Below are 8,710 nucleotides of genomic sequence, written 5' to 3' on the forward strand. Positions count from 1 at the left end.
CATTTAGTAAACACATAATGCACTATAAGAACAGATATTTGAATGAAAAAATGGACAAAAATTTAGCAAAACTAAAAAGGTTGAAAACTTTCTAAATAGAGGGGATATTATTTATAAATTTTAAACATATAATGAAGTATGCAACATTTCTTAAAATTGAGCTTTAGAATGAATACTCATTTTATCAATTAAATTATTGGAGACATCTTTGTTTCTCTTGTAATGTTCAAAATAATTTTACAGTAAATAATTTATTTATGCTATAAATAAAATGCATGGGTGCACATATATCAAATATAAATATTTAAAACATTTTAAATAAATAAATTAAATAAATAAATAATATAAATATTTTATATTTTAGCTTTTCTAGGACATCTTTCACATCCTTGTTCCATAGGCTATAGATCAGAGGGTTTAACCTGGGAATCACAAAGGTATAAAACAATGAGGTAATTTTGTCTTGATCTAGAGTGTGGGAAGAACTGGGTCTGAAATATATGAAGAGTACAGTTCCCTGGAAAGTTGCCACAGCAGTTAAATGGGAGGTGCAGGTGGAGAAAGCTTTGAACCGCCCTTCGGTAGAATGGGTCTTCAAGACTGCTAGAATGATATCACAATAAGAAACAAGGACTCCTGAAATGGAGCTTAATTCAACAAAGCCAAAAATAGTGAATAATGTCAACTCATTGACCCATGTATCAGAGCAGAAGAGAAGGTAAAGTGGGGGTAAGTCACAGCATAAATGGATAATCTCATTTGACTCACAAAAGCATAAGTGGAATGCTAATGTCGTGTGCATCAGAGCATCTGTCATCATGTAAACCCATCATGTAAACCCCAGCCACGAGCAGGGAGCACACCCCGCTGGACATGTGACCGCATAGAGCAAGGGGCTGCTGATGGCCTTGTACCGGTCACAGGTCATCACTGCCAGCAGGAGACACTCACAATCTGCAAAGGTACAGAAGACCAAGAATTGCAGAGCACAACCATAGAAGGGGATTGATTTGTTTTTGACTAAAAGGTCTACCAACATCTTGGGACCAATTGCTGTTGAATAGCAGAGGTCACAGAAAGAAAAATGGCTGAGGAAAAAGTACATGGGTGTGTGCAGCCTGGCATCCAACCTAATTAAAATAATCATTCCAAGATTTTCCAGAAAGTTAATGAGATAAACAAGAAAAAACAGGGTAAATAGGATTACTTTAATCCCAGGATTATCAGTAATTCTGGCAAGTATGAATTCAGTTAAGGATGAGCAACTTCCTCTTTCCATTCTTCTATGCTCTTCTCTAAATTCTTGAGGAAATGATCAAGAAAATGATACAGACATGTGTATCACTTCTGGATGTTTACAGTATATTTGTAAGGAAGAACACAATTTATTTCTGCAATTTTCATTTTGTACTCAGAAAATGACTTGGTCAATAGTCACTCTTTAAAGAGGCATTGCTATCTACCTGATAATAATATAAATATGTGAGATAGGTAGTTGAGGAATTTGTTCTAAATCTACATGCTGTTCCCAAAGTATGTTACAATCTGCAAACTAATTACTCTGAGCATAACCTTTCTTGTTTCAAGAATATTTGGATGAATTAATGTCTCATTACATCATCAAAATAATGTGGAAAAAACAACAATGTTAGAAACACCAGGCTATAAGAGAGACTAGTATTTTCTATGCTTGAAAAATTTCCATGCATACAAAAAGTGTTTACATTTTTTATGTCATTCAAAGAACAATTTAAAACATTTATGTATTAGTATTAGAATAAATTATTACAACACACACTAATAACAATGAAGATAACTATGTTATTGATACTAGTCTCTAGTACTTGGTGAGGCACGCAATAATTAATATCACCTTTTCCCTTGAGATTTATTACTGCTTTACCACACGACTTGTTACCTGTTTTTGGAGTGTCTGATGCCAAAGATGGAGTCTATAGAACAGTCAAAGCAAAGAGCTAAAAGGAAATGTAAACAGCAGAATTTAAAACACAGTGCTGTATCTCTTTGGATTTTGAATGGACTTTTATAGCATCCAAGTGGAAACAGGTTTAGTGAAAATAAATTTTTCTGAGATACACTGGTTTCTCTGTCTAGAGTGTGTATAATGTGTGTCATGTAGAATGTCTATTACATGTCTCTAATGTGCATAATATAAAATATAAGTGAGGAGCTTTTCTTTATACCTTATGACACGGGATTCACATGAAGACGACTTTGCACATTTTAATTTTTAAAGTGCCACCTACATTAGTTTTTAAATAAGGTAAAACTAACAACAACAACAAAATCCTTAAATTTATCGACATACCATTCTGATGATAAAAGAAGAGAAGGTTTTCCTGTGAATCAACATCAAAATTAATTAATAGTCATATTATGGATGCTAATAAGTACAAACAGATTCTGACAGTTCTGAGAAGAAAATATTATTTCTGGACATTAAATTATATAATTTATTTAACTGAGTATGCAGGCATAAAATGTTTTACAAACAAATTTATTTTCCCAAAACTGTAGCTATTTGTTCTAGAGTCTTGAAATCATTACCTGGAAAAATACCTGAGATGAGCAGGTCTTGGGTAGCTGAATAAAGAGATAGGCTTTTATTTTACCAAGCACAGTTCAGTTCAGTTCCATTCAGTAGCTCAGTCGTGTCCGACTCTTTGCAACCCCATGAATAGAAGCCATGGCCTCCCTGTCCATCACCAACTCCCTGGGTTTACTCAAACTCATGTCCATCGAGTCGGTGATGTCATTCAGCCATCTCATCCTCTGTCATCCCCTTCTTCTCATGCCCCCAATCCCTCCCGGCATCAGGGTCTTTTCCAATGAGTCAACTCTCCGCATGAGGTGGCCAAAGTATTGGAGTTTCAGCTTCAGCATCAGTCCCTCCAATGAACACCCAGGACTGATTTTCTTTAGGATGGACTGGTTGGATCTCCTTGCAGTTCAAGGGACTCTCAAGAGTCTTCTCCAACACATAGTTCAAAAGCATGAGTTTTTCCGCTCAGCTTTCCTCACAGTCCAACTCTCACATCCATACATGACCACTGGAAAAGCCATAGCCTTTACTAGGCGGACCTTTGTTGGCAAAGTAATGTCTCTGCTTTCTAATATGCTATCTAGGTTGGTCAAAACTTTCCTTCCAAGGAGTGTCTTTTAATTTCATAGCTACAACCACTATCTGCAGTGATTTGGAGCCCAAAAAAGTAAAGTTTGACACTGCTTCCACTGTTTCCCCATCTATTTCCCATGAAGTGATGGGACCAGATACCATGATCTTACTTTTCTGAATGTTGAGCTTTAAGCGAACTTTTTCACTCTCCTCTTTTACTTTCATCAAGAGGCTTTTTAGTCCCTCTTCACTTTTTTTTCCCGTAAGGGTGGTGTCATCTGCATATCTGAGGTTATTGATATTTCTCCCAGCAATCTTGATTCCAGCTTGTGCTTCTTCCAGCCCAGTGTTTCTCATGATGTACTCTGCATATAAGTTAAATAAGCAGGGTGACAATATACAGCCTTGACATACTACTTTTCCTATTTGGAACTAGTCTGTTATTCCAGGTCCAGTTCTAACTGTTGCTTCCTGACCTGTATATAGGTTTCTCAAGAGGCAGGTCAGGTGGTCTGGTATCCCCATCTCTTTCAGAATTTTCCACAGTTTATTGTGATCAACACAGTCAAATGCTTTGGCATAGTCAATAAAGCAGAAATAGATGTTTTTTGGAACTCTCTTGCTTTTTCAATGATCCAGTGGATATTGGTAATTTGTTCTCTGGTTCCTCTGCCTTTTCTAAAACCAGCTTGAACATTTGGGAAGTTCATGGTCCACGTATTGCTGAAGCATGGCTTGGAGAATTTTGAGGATTACTTTACTAGCATGTGAGATGAGTGCAATCGTGCAGTAGTTTGAGCAGTCTTTGGCATTGCCTTTCTTTGGGATTGGAATGAAAACCGACATTTTCCAGTCCTGTGGCCACTGCTGAATTTCCCAAATTTGCTGGCATATTGAGTTCAGCACTTTCACAGCATCATCTTTCAGAATTTGAAATAGCTCAACAGAAATTCCATCATCTCCACTAGCTTTGTTCTTAGAGATGCTTTCTAAGGCCCACTTGAATTCACATTCCAGGATGTCTGGCTCTAGGTGAGTGATAACACCATCATGATTATCTGGGTCGTGAAGACTTTTTGCACAGTTCTTCTGTGTATTCTTCCCACATCTTCTTAATATCTTCTGCTTCTGTTAGGTCCATACCATTTCTGTCCTTTAACGTGCCCATCTTTGCATGAAATGTTCCCTTGGTATCTCTGATTTTCTTAAAAAGATCTCTAGTCTTTCATATTCTATTGTTTTCCTCTAGTTCTTTGCACTGGTCACTGAGGAAGTCGTTCTTATCTCTCCTTGCTCTTCTTTGGAACTCTGCATTCAAATGGGAATATCTTTCCCTTTCTCCTTTGCTTTTCACATCTCTTCTTTTCACAGCTATTTGTAAAGTATTCTCAGACAACCATTTTGCCCTTTTGCATTTCTTTCCTACGGGGATGGTCTTAATCCCTGTCTCCTGTATAATGTCATGAACCTCCGTCCATAGTTCATCAGGCATTCTGTCATCAGATCTAGTCCCTTAAATCTATTTCTCACTTCCACTGTATATAGTCATAAGGGATTTGATTTAGGTCATACCTAAATGGACTAGTGGTTTTCGCTACTTTCTTCAATTTAAGTCTGAATTTTGCAATAAGGTGTTCATGATCCGAGCCACTGTCAGCTCCCGGTCTTGTTTTTGCTGACTGTATAGAGTGTCTCCATCTTTGGCTGCAAAGAATATAATCAATCTGATTTCCATGTTGACCATCTGGTGATGGCCATGTGCAGAGTCTTCTCTTGTGTTGTTGGAAGACGGTGTTTTCTATGACCAGTGCGTTCTCTTGGCCAAACTCTATTAGCCTTTGCCCTGCTTGATTCCGTACTCCAAGGCCAAATTTGCCTGTTACTCCAGGTGTTTCTTGACTTCCTACTTTTGCATTCCAGTCCCCTATAATGAAAAGGACATCTTTTTTGGGTGTTAGTTCTAAAAGCTCTTGTAGGTCTTCATAGATCCGTTCAACTTCAGCTTCTTCAGCATTACTGGTTGGGGCATAGGCTTGGATTACCATGATATTGAATGGTTTGCCTTGGAAACGAACAGACATCATCCAGTCATTTTTGAGACTGCATCCAAGTACTGCATTTCAGACTCTTTTGTTGATCATGATGGCTACTCCATTTCTTCTAAGGGATTCCTGTCCACAGTAGTAGATATAATGGTCATCTGAGTCAAATTCACCCATTCCAGTCCATTTTAGTTCAGTGATTCCTAGAATGTCTATGTTCACTCTTGCCATCTCCTGTTTGACCACTTCCAACTTGCCTTGATTCATTGACCTAACATACCAGGTTCCTATGCAATATTGCTCTTTACAGCATCGGACCTTGCTTCTATCACCAGGCACACTGGGACTTAAATCACTATGCTAGTGTGTCTAGGTTTTGACAATATGCAAACACAACATTAGTTTTTTTTCTGCTTCTGTGTATCCCCCTGTGAATTCAGAAACAGTTTAGCAAAGTCTGAACTTTTATGTTTCAATATTGTCACCAAATTAATATGGTCTGAAGAAAACTGCAGAAGCTATTTACGGTGTTCCTAACAGTTATCCTCTATCTGCTCAAAAAGATGCACAACTTGAGAGTTGTGAGTTAAAATTTACTTGGTGTAAAATGAGGACTGCAGCCTGGGAGACAACATCTCAGGTAGTTCTGAGAGATTTCTCCAAAGAGGCACTGGGGGAAAGTCAATACAAAAAAATTTGATGAAGGGGGAGCTCAGTGTAATCAAGTGTTATTTTACAAAAGGTTTTCTGCTAATCATAAGGAGCTAATGCCCCCGTGAAGGGATTTGGCAATTTTATAGATATGAAGAGATGCAAGGATTAGGATCATAAAATCAGTTCCTGAAAATTTCTAGCTATCTAAAGACCTGTTCCACCATTTTCCCTAGGGCACAGAGTGCCTCACTCTCCACCCTGAATTCCCCTCAGGGAGTGTCAGCAGCTGCAGCAACACAGGGGTTAGTCTCCACAAAGGCCGATGGCAAATGCCCTTGTTGTTGTTCAGTTGTTGGCAAAGATTTTGGCAAGTGCAAAGAGATCCAACCAGACCATCCTAAAGGAGATCAGTCCTGGGTGTTCACTGGAAGGACTGATGCTGAAGCTGAAACTCCAGTACTTTGGCCACCTCATGTGAAGAGTTGACTCATTGGAGAAAACCCTGATGCTGGGAGGGATTAGGGGCAGGAGGAGAAGGGGACGACAGAAGATGAGATGGCTGGATGGCATCACCGACTCAATGGGCATGGGTTTGAGTAAACTCCGGGAGTCGGTGATGGACAGGGAGGCCTGGCGTGCTGCAATTCATGGGGTCGCAAAGAGTAGGACACGACTGAGCGACTGAACTGAACTGAACTGAATGAATTTGTAGTTGACACCTCCATCAATATTCTCCTTCTCTAGTCAGAGGAAATCTAACAAAAATCAAATAGACCCCTCTTTTCCAAATTCTTTGGATTGTTCATTGTGTTTTAGATGTATTCTCTGTAACTACCTCATGTGGGATATTACTACACTTTGATCATATTTATTTTTATTGAAATGTAATATATATATATATATACATATATATATATGTATATATACACATATACACACACACACAATCAAGAAACTGATTATGTTTCAAAAGTTTTGTTATCATTATTTACTTCTTTGTTACACATATGGTGTATGTAGAATTGTTCTCAGTCCCCTAATTCCACTTCTATCCAAATTAATATTTCCCTCAGGTACATCCCTATCTTCAGGAATGCAAAAATCCCTTGGGTTACATTTTGTTCAGCCGGAAGCAAGTGTTAACTTTTTAACAGACCTGCTCCTCAAAAACATGTGGACTAACATCATTTCTATCTTCCCCCACATAACAATTTTAACCTGAGTTTGGGCAGCTACATTGTTAATTGCAAGGTGGGTAACCTAAAATGTCTCCCAATAGGATTTGTGCTTCACTAAAAATGGAGATTTTAAGTAATCAAAAAACATCTTAAGGAGAAAATGTATGCTTCAGATAGAAATGAGAAAAAACAAAAGTCATTTTGTAGGTTTTTCCTGGTGCCTCTGCTGACATAAAGACAATTCTATGTTGGCAAATACTACCCAGAAGATTACTTTCTTAGGACTATAATGGCCTGTTCCTCAAACGTAGAGTAGTATGACACAGAGCTCATTGCATGGTCCAGTACTGAAGTACATTAGCGCTCCCCGCTGCTGTGAGAGTGACCAGGAGAGTCAATGGGTGGACGAATGCAGTGCTCTTCTACAAGTGAGGGAGCGCTTTCAGTGATACAAAGATCAATAATGTACTAAGATACTCTGGTAATTATGCTGTACATCAATTTCATAAATCTATATGAATAACCACTTTATATAAGAAAATTTTAGACTTAAAAATAAATATTAACATTTTTTACAATCTCATCAAGAAAAAAATTTAAATATACATATAGAAAAAATTTTTCATCTAAAAATGTATACCGCAAAAACACTTTCAAAAATGGAAAGATTCCTGCACTCAGAATCAGACCAAAAAAAAGAACATTACTAGATTCTCAGAAATTGTCCCTACATCCATCAGAAATTGATTTTCTGTATGATATGTGAGTTTGTATATTTTTAAGGTACAAAGTAGTGACATCATATAGCTTTTACACTTCTATGTCCAGCTTTTTTCACTCAAGATTATGTTTGTGAAGTTTCCCCATGCTCTTGTATGAGGATGTAGTTGCTCATTCTCATTGCTCTGTGTACTTTTCCAGCATACAAACTTATCATAAAGTCATTTGTCTAATCTGAAGCAGGAGTCAGTAAACTTGACCTGTAAAGTTTTATTGGAGCTGTGACACACCATTTATTCATGTAAGAAAGGCAGATTTCCAAGCAAATACATAGTTTCATTAACACAGCTTAAGAGAACATTTCCATGAGTAAGACATACGGATTTGTTGAGCCATTATTGGTTCAAGGTTTGAGAAAAGTTAAGTCCAGGCTGAACCAGGTGTCATTCTGACAACACAGAATTTAAAAGAAACCTCCTTTTAATTTTGTATAGAGAAGGAACAAACAAAACAAAAAAGCAAACAAGCAAAATGTCTGCCACTTGCAGTCCATTTCCTCTGCTTGGGGATTTCTAGCCTTCCTGCCTGTTACCCTCTCATAAGGAGTCCATGAGATTTTGAACTCGGATAACAGGGCATGTAAAACAGCTGTTTTTAAAAGTTTTTGGCCTACTGAAACTCACACTGTCCTGATGGCTTCATGTAACTGACATTTCAGGGAAAGTGAGTGAGTGAAAGTCACTCAGTCATGTCCAACTCTTTGCAACCCCACAGACTATACAGTCCATGGAATTCTCAAGGCCAGAATACTGGGATGGGTAGCCTTTCCCTTCTCTAGGGGATCTTCCCAACCCAGAGAATGAACCCAGGTTTCCCACATTTCAGATGGATTCTTTACCAGCTGAACCACAAGGGAAGCCCTAGAATACTGGAGTGGGTAGCCTATCCCTTCTCCAGGGGATCTTCCCAACCCAGGAATC

At 38.1% G+C, this 8,710-nt stretch overlaps 1 pseudogene; it reads right to left on the reverse strand.

Annotated features, from left to right (window-relative positions):
• Positions 1–352: 352 nt before the first annotated feature.
• LOC133044206 (olfactory receptor 5W2-like) lies at positions 353–1,279 on the reverse strand (annotated as a pseudogene).
• Between the last annotated feature and the right edge of the window lie 7,431 nt (positions 1,280–8,710).

This window comes from Dama dama, chromosome 23 (assembly GCF_033118175.1).
Source record: "Dama dama isolate Ldn47 chromosome 23, ASM3311817v1, whole genome shotgun sequence".
NCBI lineage: Eukaryota > Metazoa > Chordata > Mammalia > Artiodactyla > Cervidae > Dama > Dama dama.